We start from the raw sequence: 13,742 nt of genomic DNA on the forward strand, positions 1-13,742 counted from the left end.
GACTTCTTATCCATTCATCCTCTTATTTGCTAAACTTCAACCGATTTCGTTGTCCGATCTATTAAATAATTACTGCAAGTGCACAAGACAGATCTCAGTAATACATGTACATACATCATTTATAACATTAGAGTCTTGTTATAGAAATGAAAGAAAAGTAGAAACAAAATAATGAAAGAGATTATGTTCATCAGGTAATGCTCTCTAAATATTGTAGCAAATTTAATATCTTTAAATATTATAATCAAATTAAGAACAGCAACTATGGAAGATTTTATGATGGGATTCACAGATAATGGTAAAAAAGGTATCAAGTTGGCGTTTTCGGGAACTATCGGTTGAAATACTTAATAGAATTTGATATCAATCTTGTACTGATTGTGTAAGTTTTTTGTAATCTATTGTATATGTTTTTAATATTGGAAATTAATTTCTGACAATATACAGTATGTTACATATAAGCTACTTTTTTGTTGTTGATGCTATTGTTTGCATGGATAATAGTTCTAAGCAAGCGATTAATTAAGCTAGAAATAAGGAAAAAGCCACAAAGTAAAAAAATGAAAATTGAAAAAAATGAAAACGTACATGCAGAATCTATATCATATTTTTCTTAATCTGTCTGTTACTTTCACTTTTTCTCGGAAATTACTGTATTGATCTGGTTGAAATTCTGTAAGAACCTTTTTTATGAGAAAGTACAGCGAGCTAAGTATTATGATATCTGTTCGATACAAAGTTAGAAATTAGTAAGGATTAGGATACTTCTGCAGTTTAAATCCCGTTTTTCCAGAAACTGACTGATTATACTGAGTGAGCAAAAAGAAACGCAGGCGAGCAGACAGTAAAAATTGGAAGAAAAAAAAGAAAAGAAAAAGAAAGAGTTTAAAAGGAAAAGAAAAGAAAGGGCAAAGTATCTGTGCGCTTCTTCAAGTCTTGTGACAAAGAAGGAAAATGAATAATTCCAGGCTGGAATTTAAACACCCCCAAGCTCCCCATGTTAAGAACGGCTTTCAGAATAAACACTCCCAACCTCGAAAGTCGTTTTTAACATGGGAAGGTTGGGAGTGTTTATTCTAAAAGCCGTTTTTTACATGAGGGGGTGTCTATACTACACTGGAGCAGATCAGGAAAAAATACCAAAATAACTTTCCATACACAAACAAAAAAAAAATTATTTGTTCACTAATTCAAAGAAACAAAACTTTTATTACCCTCCCCCCCCCAAAAAAAAACAACAGCAAAAAACACAGTTGCCGTTAAAAAAAAAAAAATCAGTAAAATTTATGAAATCATTACGGTAGGTTGTTTGTTTTATTTTCTTTCTTTTTGGTCGTTTTTTTATTGACATGTTCGCTTGGTATAATCCGGCGGTTTCTGTTGTCTGCCAGGCGTTGCCGAGCGAGACTCACGGGAAAACGAATTTTGAACTGCAGAAGTACCAGGATTAGTATTAAATTTTCATTGAAATTGGTGAAATCATCCATTTTTCAATCGCTCTGCTCTAGTTGGGGACACATCATGATGCACCAGGAGGAAGCCCACATGCCTTAGTTCACAATACAGTGTAGTCTACATTGCACTGTAGAGAACCTACTGCTGATTTTATAAAAATATGTTTATATATAATGGCTTGAATTAAAGTTTTAAATGCAAAAGTAAAGTATCATACTTCAATTGTGCTTTAAGCAGAAACATTCATTTCGGACTGGCCCCTGTCATATTAAAGAATCTACTGTTGACTTTATTTAGACTGTGTAAGGTGTTAACTTTGGTCAAAATCACCTGTTTCTTTTTTCATCGGATTATTTCGATTATCTATACTTAGATTTTGTAATAGAATGTCTTTTCTATCTAAAAACACTGTCAGGCACATGAAATATCTTCGTGTTAAATTTCATAAAAATAGACTCAGTGGTTTTCGAGTCCATAGGGAACGAACTCACACTTACACATAAACAAAGTTTCTTTTATATAATAGTAGAGATACGCTAAGGTATTTCTATATTCATACATACATTATCACCTTTCACAGATTTTAAAGAAGATGCTCAGCAAAAATCATGATTGGTGATTAATTTCATGTTATTAAGATAAACAATTTTGACATATCCATTTTAAAATGAGTTGTTCCAAAATCAACTTATGTCATCTTATTGACTAAATCTAAAACTTTCAATAAATATATTAAAAAAATGACATTTGTTTCGTTTATCTGAAGAATATATAACTGACAATTATTTTTATGGGAAGAAGATAGTGAATATACATATATTGTTTTAAATAGAATTAAATTTCAACAATTTTAAATAAATAAATAAACGGGACATATTTGTTTAAAGAATATTTTAGCTGAAAGTGACAAGTATTTTTATGAAAAAAGAAAGTCATTTCTTCTTAATAATATTGACTGGGACAGACATTATTTCAAAAAGCGGTATTATTTTTCACAGTAAATTACCTAATTTGATGTAGAAAGCACCATGGAATTTCTATAGTAATTATAATTAGTAGATTCGAACATTGGTAAGAAAATTGAAACATGAATAATGCAAAAGCAAAAAGTATTATTAATGAGTAGTAATACTACACCCTAGATCAGAGTATCCACCTGGACACATAGTTACTAGCTAATATCATTGGTTAGCAATTAGTTATAATTGACAGTCTTTTGGGGGTTGAAGTTTCAGTCATTACTACAATAATGACTAAGTATAACATAAATTAACATTTTTACCAGTTCATGGTTGATGGAACAAACTAAATAAAAAGTTCAGTTTGAAATTTCATACAGGTTCCCACATTTGACGAGAAGGTTTCTCAGTTTGAAAGGATGCACTTAAAGAAGATGCTCCAATTTCTTTATATCGGCCGAAACGTTGTGAACATAACAATGAAGATCAGAATTAATGTCTAAATAATACAAATACTATAATAGTTTAAATTTTCTGAGCGATGGTATATCTCTATCTCTACAATTATATAAATGCAACTGTGTGTGTATGTGTGCGTGTGTGTGTGTGTGTGCGTGCGTGAATTCGTTCCTTATAGACTCTGAAACGGCTGAACAGATTTTCTTTACAATTTACAGAACTTTAGTGTATAAGTATGGGAGATCTTAGTTAAGTTTTGTCTCAGAATACCCCCGACAATTACCAATAATTGATAATCGAAATTGTTATTTTAATTTATCTATCATGTCGTTGCTTAGCAACAATGGTAGAACAATGGGCCGTGAAAATTCTACTGTGGGTAAGTTGATAGTGTGTTTTTTTTTCTTTGTTTGTTTTTTTGCATGACGTGATCTGTATGTTCAAACTTCGCACGTAAATTTCTTAATTGTTTTTTCATTAACTGCAAAGAATTTTATAACACTTGAAAATCTACGTTTTTTTTTGTTGTTTTTTTTTCCATGATATGGTCTGTAGGTTCAAGCCCCACACGTAAATTTCTTAATGTTTTTTTTTTCGTTAACTGGAAAGATGTTTATATAAAATAATTTTATAAAAGAAACAGTAGGTTCTCTAGAGTGCAATGTAGAATAACATGTATTTTGGACTAAGTTACTGCATGGAGGCATGTGAAGCTTCCTCCCGGGTGATTTCACTGATTTTGATGACAATAAAAATATACGAGTGTGAAATATTCGTTGATCATCATTCAATCCTGGGCAACGTCGGATCTGCCTGCTAGTATATATATATATATATATATATATATATATATATATATATATATATATATATATATATATTTATTTGTTTTAAATTGCAGACATAAAAAAAAACTACAATGTAAAGATCATATTATTATTGTTTGTTATACCTATTTTGGTAGCTCGTCCTTTTTAACTATCTTCCTAACTAAATAGGGATAATAAACAAATAATAATAATATGATATTTACATTGTAGTTTTTTCATGTGTGTAGTTTAACACATTCTTCTATATAATAGCATAATGTTGATTTTTTCCCCTGAAACTACAGTCAGTACAGTGTGGGAAGTCATACTAAACAGTAGAATTTCTAAATGAATTAAGATTGTTACTTTTTTTTTCATTATCAAAATTTCAAAATTTACACTTTAATTCAAAAATTGAAAACAAAAATAAACAATATTCTCATTCACTGAGCTAGTTAAGAGACACAACCTACTCGAAGGGCTGGGATCAAACTGGATCAGGGACTACGTGTGTCATACTCAGGCAAGGAACACACGGATACTTTGATTTTAATAAAAAGGGTATCTAAGCATAAAAAATTATAAAAATGACTCCGATGGGTTGTTTTATACTTTAATGTTTTCTTTTTAAAGTTAAATAATTATTTTCTGGTTTAAAATATATTTAAATGGAATCTTCTCTTGTAGCATACAGGATAAACTAAATTAATCTCTTATTTACTCCCCTTTTCTGATCTACAATTATTACTTTATAAAAACCCCGCCCCTCCCGTCTTATTACATCTATTTCCTTCTATAGCTTATTATGTGAGGGGAAATTATCTCAAATTTCTCTAAATATTATTTGGAAAAACTATTATAATACAAAATAAAATACTTAGTTTTTATTTTTTTTAATGGCATTATTTCTATTTCTCTCCCCCCATATCTCTCTCTCTCTCTCTCTCTCTCTCTATATATATATATATATATATATATATATATATATATATATATATATATATACTTGTATGGATACCCGGCATTGCCTGGGCCGACGTGAAGTTCTGTTTTGACACACCTGCTATATTAAGCTATACTTTGCGAAGGATATTGAGCACTTTCATCGTAGGAAACGTCATTACCTCCACAGCAATTTCAAAAATAAAAGAACGGATAAAAATACGAACATGTAATAGTCCCAAAAAGGAAGAAGAAGATATTTCGGCAGAAGGGATATGAAGAGAAGAAACTATTCTCTGGACATTGAGCACTTTTTGTTGCCTGTGCGCTGGAACCCCCCGCTCTCACCCCCACCCCCAAATAACTCAAAACAACTTTTTTTTTTCAATCAAAATAGCAAGGAGTGCGTGTGCAACTGAAAAAAAATATGAGCAGTGGTGTCTGAGCTCAAACGTGAAATGCAAAAGAAGGGAAGAAGGGAAGAAGGCAAAAACTTATGGACAATCTATTTTGCCCATACGGCCACGAGTGCTTATGACATCATGACGTTGCAAAATAAGCTTTTTAAACATAGTTTTAGTTTGTGTGTGTGTGTGTGTGTGTGTGTGTGTGTGACTTGAAAAAAGAGTGATGCAAAAAAGACCCCCCCCCTTCAAAAAAGTGGTTCCGTTGACTGCCACTGAATTAACTTTTTTTTCTAATTTTTATATATTATGCCTCCGGGACATTCTTCTTTCAGATAGCACTGGTTTCAACCCAGTCGGATGCGGATGACAAAAGTTTTTAGCAGAGATACAAACACAAACACACAGACAACTCTCCTTTATATAATAGATAAAGAAAAAGGGAGATAATAAATAAATAAAAGATGAGAAATAAAAGTTACATAAAACTTTATTATATCATCAGACCAATGAAGAAGGAAAAACAGAAAATAACCTCTTTAGGTTCTGGCATTTCAGAACTACATGCTTCTCATCAGAAGAGGAGAAAAGCCAACATTATACAAATACAAAAATCAAAGACTGGCTTAAGAACATTTAGCTTAACAAGAAAATATCAATATTTAAGTATATATCAGTAGTACAAAATCTATAAATATATATCAGTAGGAAAAGTAAATAGAAGAATGGGAACTAATAAAAGGGGAGTGGTGAAAAGGTAAGGCTTTTACTATATTGATAGGTTTGCTTTGCTTAAAGATTGAACATTTATCAGGTTCAAATACAGTTATACATAGATACATATATATCATGGCAAACAGTGACTGCCAGATAATGTCCGACAGTAGAATCTAGATGATTTCATTTTGGGCACGACCACCAGTGGCCATTATTTTCTAGGGATGACAGTTGCCTCAACTAGCAACCGTAGTTTAATTTGTTTTTGAGAGGGGTGGGGGTTCTTTATTGAATCTGACCTGGCTTTGTATTATACTTCCACAGGACAACGCCAATATATGGATCCTGCTAGTATATAATTTTATTTATATATACACATGTGCATATATAAACACACACACACGCACACATATGTACATAACTATTTTATAGTATAAAATTCATACAGAGCTTTAAAAATAATGAACGGAGGAATCCTAAGGATGCCTTTCACTAAGAAACTCATCAGAAGTTGATCTTTGGATACAAATTGCAAAAAATAAATAAGAATTATCATGTAAATAGTAATGATTACGGGAATATGCATGTAAATTTTTTTTTATCAAGGGAAAAAAATTATTCAAATGAGAATATAAATATGTACAATCAAGTAAAATATATGCACAAATAATATGAGATTGAGGGAGAGTTAAAATATATCTGAATAAGTTTAAATACTTGATGAATTCTTTCTGTCAACAGAGAAAAAGTTTGCATAAGAGGAATGAGACTGACTCTAAAATCCTCAAGTGATTTTGAGAGTCAGCCCAGTGTAGACCTCTTAAGCTTTCCATTTTATACCCATTGACACACGCTGGATTTTCAAGATGGTGTTGACCAATGGAAGATTCCAAGATAGAAGAGGGGCGAAAACAATGTGGCTTATTCAGACTAATTTATGATGAAATAAGTGTATTAATGCGTGTCTGCAAATGTAAGGAGGTTCGACCCACACAGTCAGCAATACACTGGCAATTACATTAATGAATAACATTACTTTGGGTGACATAGAACAAACCATCCTTCACGACTGAGAGAAATGCAAACTTAACACCAAAAACCAATCGTAATTTGACAGATAGGAAAGAATTAGACACAGACTTCTTGATAAAGCTTCCTGCTTAAACCAGTTTCTGGAACTGATATTTACTCCAAACCTGAAATCAGCTGCCAATGTTGCTGAGAAAATGATAGGATCATTCTTCTGCTTCAGATGTTATCATGCTTGATGCAATCCTCTACCTGTATAAGAACCAAATATGTCCTGATGGAGTATTACTACCACATATTGGGAGGTGCTGCTCAGAAAATCCTTTCCTGCCTTGACAGAGTACAAAATTAACTTTGAAATCTAGTGGTCGATTTCCTCTTTTCTTCTGTACTATCTCTTTCTTACACGAAATATGTTGCTAGATTTTCTTTACTCTATCATTATTTTCATGGCAGATGATCGGCTGAGTTTCAATCTATGGTCCTTCCTTGTAAGACATTCACAACAAAACTCGTTTACCTATAACCATTGTAAATGATTTCACTTTCTGTGTGTGCATGCATAAAACTACTTAAAACTTTCATGAGCAAAGGCTCTTTCCTAATACCACCCATCTGTGGAATACCATACTACAGGACTGCTGCTCAGCTGTTTACTACATAATCTTTTTCTAGTCCAATGTAAACAAATTCTTGTTGAGCTATCCTCTTAAATAATCATATTACCCCAAACTATCCTCTTAAATAATCATATTACCCGAAACCATTATAACCAATCATCATGATGTCTCATCGTCTACTTGACACTCATTAACCTTTATCCTCCAGTAACCTTTGGAGCTTGATAATTGTGACTCTTTAGTAATATATACATCTATATAATTATAAAACTCGGATTAGCTTGTTGAAGCGTTAATCATCTATCTGCTTTGTAACTTCCGGTTTCAAAAAATTCGTCTGATTAACTATTTCATGGCCACTCTGTCTTTAGTCCGATATTAAAAAACATCTTATGTTGCTATTCAAAACATACACCAGGTCAACAATTAAAAAAAAACTTATTTTAACGTGTTTTCCTTACAAATAGATGTAATTCACCCCGTTTAATTAAAAAAAAAAAGATGATTTAAATATAAATATATAATCTCTCTCTCTCTCTCTCTCTCTCTCTCTCTATATATATATATATATATATATATATATATATATATATATATATATATATATATATATATATATATATATACTAGCATGGGGGCCCGGCGTTGCCCGTGTTTTTGGAGGTGTATGCTGAGCAAAAACAAAAAAAACAAAAAAAACGGTCAATTTTTTAAACTTTGACCTCTATTATGACGCTTAACATTTATTGTTTTGGGCTCAAATTGAGTTATTAAGTTAGATCCATGTCCAAGGAATCTATATCTAAAATTTCAAGTGTTTAGACCCAAAATTGTTGGAGGAGTTTGGTAGAGTTCCCAAAGGTCAAATCGTTGAACTTGACCCCTTAACAGTCAAATTTCTGGCCGAAAACCGATCACATCGATTTTCCCAAATCTCAATACCCTGTATATCAAATTTCGAGTCTGTAAACTAAAAATTGACATATATACATATATATATATATATATGCACGTATAAGAAGCTGTATATATGTACCTATATATATCTACATATATATATATATATATATATATATATATATATATATATATGATGATTGCTGCATCTTTCCAGATGATCATTATCACATTGAGTTCTCCCAATCTTGTCATCCATGCCATCTCAGATGACTGTGCACTCCCACCGCAGATTTGCACATCTTGAAGCAGATGTGACATGCAAATTGAGCAATTTCCATCAAGTTGACTTCCTCTGGAGGTTGAAGGGTATTCCTATGAACAATCACATGTCTTCTCAAACCAGCAGTAGACTTGCAAACTTTGTTGCATGTTAAATCGGACTAATAGGTGCAAAGTTGACCTGAACAGGAGTTTTGTGTGACCGACTTCAGGTGGTTGATGTAGCCAGCTTTTGACAAAAGCACTCGTTCACAAGTGTGGCATTTAAGACCATCAATTAAACCTTTGTGAAGCTCTCGCTTCAGATTGCAGTGGACCTGCTTTCTTTTCTCTAGAGCATCACAGCTTTCACGTACAAGCTTTCGCCACTTCGGCCTTTGCAGAGTAAGTTCTTCCCATGTGTCGATGTCGATTTGTAAGACTTTCAAATTATTCTTTGTAGAGTCCCTGAACCTCTTCCTAGGCTTGTGTTGAGGGTACTTGCCATTTTCCAGCTTCCCCGTAAAAAATTTGTTTTGGCAGCCTACAATCTTTCATTCGAACCAAGTGGCCCAACCAACACATGTGAGATCTGATTACAAGGGTCTGAACACTAGAGCAACATGCTCTTACAAGTACTTCAGTATCGGGTACTTATGCTTGCCACTTCATGTTTAAGATACATCTCAAGCATTTTTGGTGAAATCATTCAAGCCATTTAATGTGCCTTTGATGCAATGTCCATGTCTCCAATGAATACAACAGTGTGGTTAGCACACAGGTCTTGTAAAAGTAGATCTTAGTCCTGTCTGTGATGCCACAATCAGACCACACTCTCTTCTCTAACTTTCCAAAAGCTACAGATGCCTTCTGAATTCGCCTGTGGATTTCAGTGTTGAGACAGCCATCCCTCGACAGAGAACTACGAAGGTACACAAATGAATCAACTACTCCCAGTCTAGCACCACAGACTATGATGTTCGGCTCCATATATGACTTGCTCGGTGCAGCAGTGAACATCACCTTTGTTTTAGACAGACTGATCGTCAGACCAAAGGCAGTGCAGAAGTCAGCAAAGCTATCCATTAAATGCTGCATATCAGTCTCAGTGTGCGACAAAAAAACAGCATCGTCTACATACAGTAACTCCTTGACCAAGACATGATGCAGCTTGGATCTGGCATTAAATCTTCTAAGATTAAAAATGCGACCTATGGTTCGAAACTTTAACATGACACCCCTATTGCAATCTCGAGTAGAGCAGCAAAATATATAGAGAAAAGAGTAGGGGCAGAAATATCACCTTGTTTGACACCATTGTCAACTGGGATTTCATCAGACAATTTTCCGTTAAACGAGACTTGAGCTTTCATGTCCCTGTGCAGTTTCTTGAATATTTTAACAAAGGTTGGAGGACACCCTACTTTCCCTAAGATTAACCAGAGAGCATACCAGTTAACGGTGTCAAATGCTTTGGTTAGATCCACAAACACTTGATACAGTGGTATCTGTTGTTCAATGCATTTCTCCTGGACTTGCCGGGCTGAAAAAATCATATCCATAGTTCTTCTGCCAGACCTAAAGCCACTTTGTGACTCTGGAATAGCATTAGAACAAACATCCTCCAGTAACCTGTTTAATAGAAGTTATGCAAGAACTTTCCCAGCAGCTTCCAAAAGCATAATCCCACAGTAGTGGTCACAAACATTCTTCTGTCCCTTTCCTTTAAACAGGGTCACCAAGACACCATCAATCCAATCCTGTCGAACAGGAGCACCTTCCCAGATTTCCTCAACAAAACCAAGGATAGCATTAGCAATATTCACACCTCCAATCCTAAGAAGTTCCACCGGAACACCATCCAAACAAGGTGCCTTGCCACTGCTGATTTGTGCAATAGTCAACTGCACCTCAACAAGATTAGGCAAACGATCCATTCTGAATATGATATCACATTGTGGTAGGCTATCAATTGCATCAGCATTTACTGCTGAGGGATTGTAAAACACATCAGTAAAGAGCTCTTGCCATCTTTTCAAGATATTTTCTGGACCCTTAATGACAACAGAACCATCTTTCGACATTAGGGGAGATATTGAAGAGGTAGGAGGACCAAATACTTGGTGCAGGAGTTCATAAAACTGATTTACACATAAATATACAATATATAACTGTAATCATATTTATAACCACATCTACTGCTTTTAGTAGCGCACCTGTGAATTCTGATGATTTATTTTTTTCAGGCCTTATTTTAAAATATTTTCTCTTCAAGGAAGGGGGAGATAGAAACTTGGTTTTAGTAATGCTTTTATAAGGCCTCCTCTTTTTAATTAGTGCTTGCAGTAGTGCTCTGGAGGCTTCCTGAGTTTTATTTTTCTTCACTTAAAAAATGTTTTCTGAACACAATAAAAGACAATATAATCTCAAAATCACTTTTTATTTTGAACATTTTCCCTCTTACTCTTTAAGGGCCAACACATAGACTAAATAAAAAATAATGACAGGGGAGGGGGGAGCAAACCAAAATTTTCTCAAGGTGAAAAATCACAAAAAAATAGAAAAACAAAATAATAATGGGGGGGGGGCTGAAGGAACCAAAGTCAAATCGGGGCTGTAAATCGGTTCTGAAAATAGGGGATCAATTTACTAGAATGTTGTATGTGAAACTGAATCCCCTTCCAAATCTTTAAATATTGTTTTGTTTTTTTTTTTAATTTTTTTATAATCTGGTAGCTTAGTGTCCTATAATCCACAGAAATAGTTGAAAAAAGACGAAAAGAAAAAATTGTAGGGGGATGTCGATTGTTCAGGTGCACTTACATATTTTTTAAAATATTTTTTTTATTCAAGTTGTGCATGATTAAAACTAGAACTCAGTTTAAAGAAAAAACTACATTTTTAGTGTCCAAAATTATTTATTTTATTTTCTATTTTTCATTGCAAGTAGGAATTGTTTTCAAACAAAAAAAAGAACAAGCAAATATGTTTTTTTATATAAAGCAACAACAAAAAACTACTTGATCAATTTACATATTTAAAAAACTATTTGTTTTTTTTTTTTACAACCCAACCTACTGTAGTTTACCTCCTATAAGGAAATCAAAATCTATTTTTTGGGGGCTAATATATTTCAATGACCTTTAAAGAAGGAATTTTTTTTAATAATCAAAATTTAACATTTTAGCATGGGGGACCACTTTCTTATATAAATTTAATGTAAAATGAGACCCCACTTCTTGGCAACATAGCGAGACATGTAATCGTTAGCATTTTTTTCGAGTTTGGTGGATGCAGAAAGGGGAAATTGAATGAGGGTGGGGCCATATGTTCCAAACATTTTAAAAATATATAGAAACATTTCCAAACGTGCGTGTGTGTGTGGGGGGGTATTTTTTTACGATTTGCTTGGAAAAAGTCTCACCGTTAAATATTACTTAACCAGTTAATTATTATTTCTTGATATTTTTAAGGCTGTTAACACACACACACATGCAACAACACAAAAACTAGGGTGAATCTGTACAATGCACACGCTCCCCTTGTTATTCTTTTTGTTTTTTTATTCAATTTTTTTTAATAGATTACATGACTCTTATATAATAGATTTTGCATTTAATCTAAGAGTAATGATATAAAGACCTTTATTATCCAATGTATTCTGGATTGTTTGCACTGGTCGCCATGTTTGTTTTTGCACGCGCGAAATTACGTATTGTTTTCAATGGTCACCACATTTGTTTTTGTGCGCATGTGCATTCAATTTTTGTGTGTTTATGCATTAATTCTGTATCCTCATTTGTACTTTTATACATTAATTCTGTATACTAACAATTCTATAGCTAGCTATAACATATACTGACCCAACGGGCCACGGGTAGTCTAGTATATATATATATATATATATATATATATATATATATATATATATATATATATATATATATACAGCATAATCACGTTGACACACCAGTTCCCGTTAGATCACCGAAGTTAAGCAACGTTGAACCTGGTCAGTACTAAATGGGTGACTATTTGGGACTTTCAGGTGCTGTATGTTCTCTCCACTTATCTCGGCATTGTTTCCAGTTGTCCTGGTCTTCTTGCCACTGCTGGACTCAAACAGTGCCGATTCAGGAGAGGTGTGGTTGGGATTGCGCAATGCTTGCCTCACAATTACACGCGCTACTGCCCCTAAGGGGTATCCTTTGTCCTTCAAGACTGAACAGAAGCATGGATATATGTGTGTGTGTGTGTGTGTGTGTGTGTGTGTGTGTGTGTGTGTGTATTATTACAGTCGTCTGTTGTAGATGTCTCAATTCAAAATTATAGATATTTTTATGAAAAAATGTGGGTCGGAAAGCTATAAAAAATCATTGATGAATTTTGAAACAGTAAAAATATCATTCTTAATATTAAATTTTCCATTTTCAGACAAGCATAAAAAAAGGTTTCCTTTAGAAAGGATGCTACAATTAAAATATACAAATCTGTAGTAAAGTTAAATTACATTTATGTATAAAATCTCAAATAATTGTTCTTTCTTTCAAATATTTTGTTTAGGAAAGTGTGCGTATGTGTGTGTTCGTGAGTGTGCATGCGCGTTGTGTGTGTGTGTGTGTGTGTGTGTGTGTGCGTGTGTGCGCGCATCTTACACAAACGTATAGCGTTAATAAAGACAGTGCATGAAACAATCAACTTTATCAAAGGGAGGTAACTCTAATATACTCAGATGTCGATGTCAAAAAACTTTACGGAAATACTATCGCCGGAATATTGCTAATTTTCTTTAAAGCATTTATTGATTAATTATAATTAATGGAAAAAATAATTAATTTAAATCAATTATTTGTTTTAATCATTTAAATTTGATTTAAAGTTTAATAATATTTTTTTAAACTATAAATAAAGGCCGATATTCCGATACTCATATTAAAATATTATTGTTTTGGGAGTAATTGCATTTAGGTTCAGCGTAATCGTTGGTTTAGATATTCATGTTAGACGTATTTTTCTTCTGTAAAAAATATCTATTAAATTCTACGAGCAAACACAAATAATAATTTAAAAAAAAAATAGGAATAAAAGAAATCAAAGAAAATAACTGCACATTATCTAGAATAAAAAAAACAACAACAAAAAACAAAAACAATTTTTTCCAATACCCGGTTTTTTGGACGGTAAAAAAAT

At 33.0% G+C, this 13,742-nt stretch overlaps 1 protein-coding gene and 1 pseudogene across 1 annotated transcript in view; both read left to right on the plus strand.

Moving 5' to 3' along the window:
* LOC145296203 (cytosolic carboxypeptidase 6-like) overlaps positions 1 to 13,742 on the plus strand; it is a 1,000,694-nt gene that overhangs the window by 43,359 nt on the left and 943,593 nt on the right. The gene's annotated exons all lie outside the window — the stretch shown is intronic.
* LOC145296596 (5S ribosomal RNA) lies at positions 12,496 to 12,612 on the plus strand (annotated as a pseudogene).

This window comes from Euprymna scolopes, chromosome 16, assembly GCF_053919585.1.
Source record: "Euprymna scolopes isolate OS-2025 chromosome 16, ASM5391958v1, whole genome shotgun sequence".
Lineage (NCBI taxonomy): Eukaryota > Metazoa > Mollusca > Cephalopoda > Sepiida > Sepiolidae > Euprymna > Euprymna scolopes.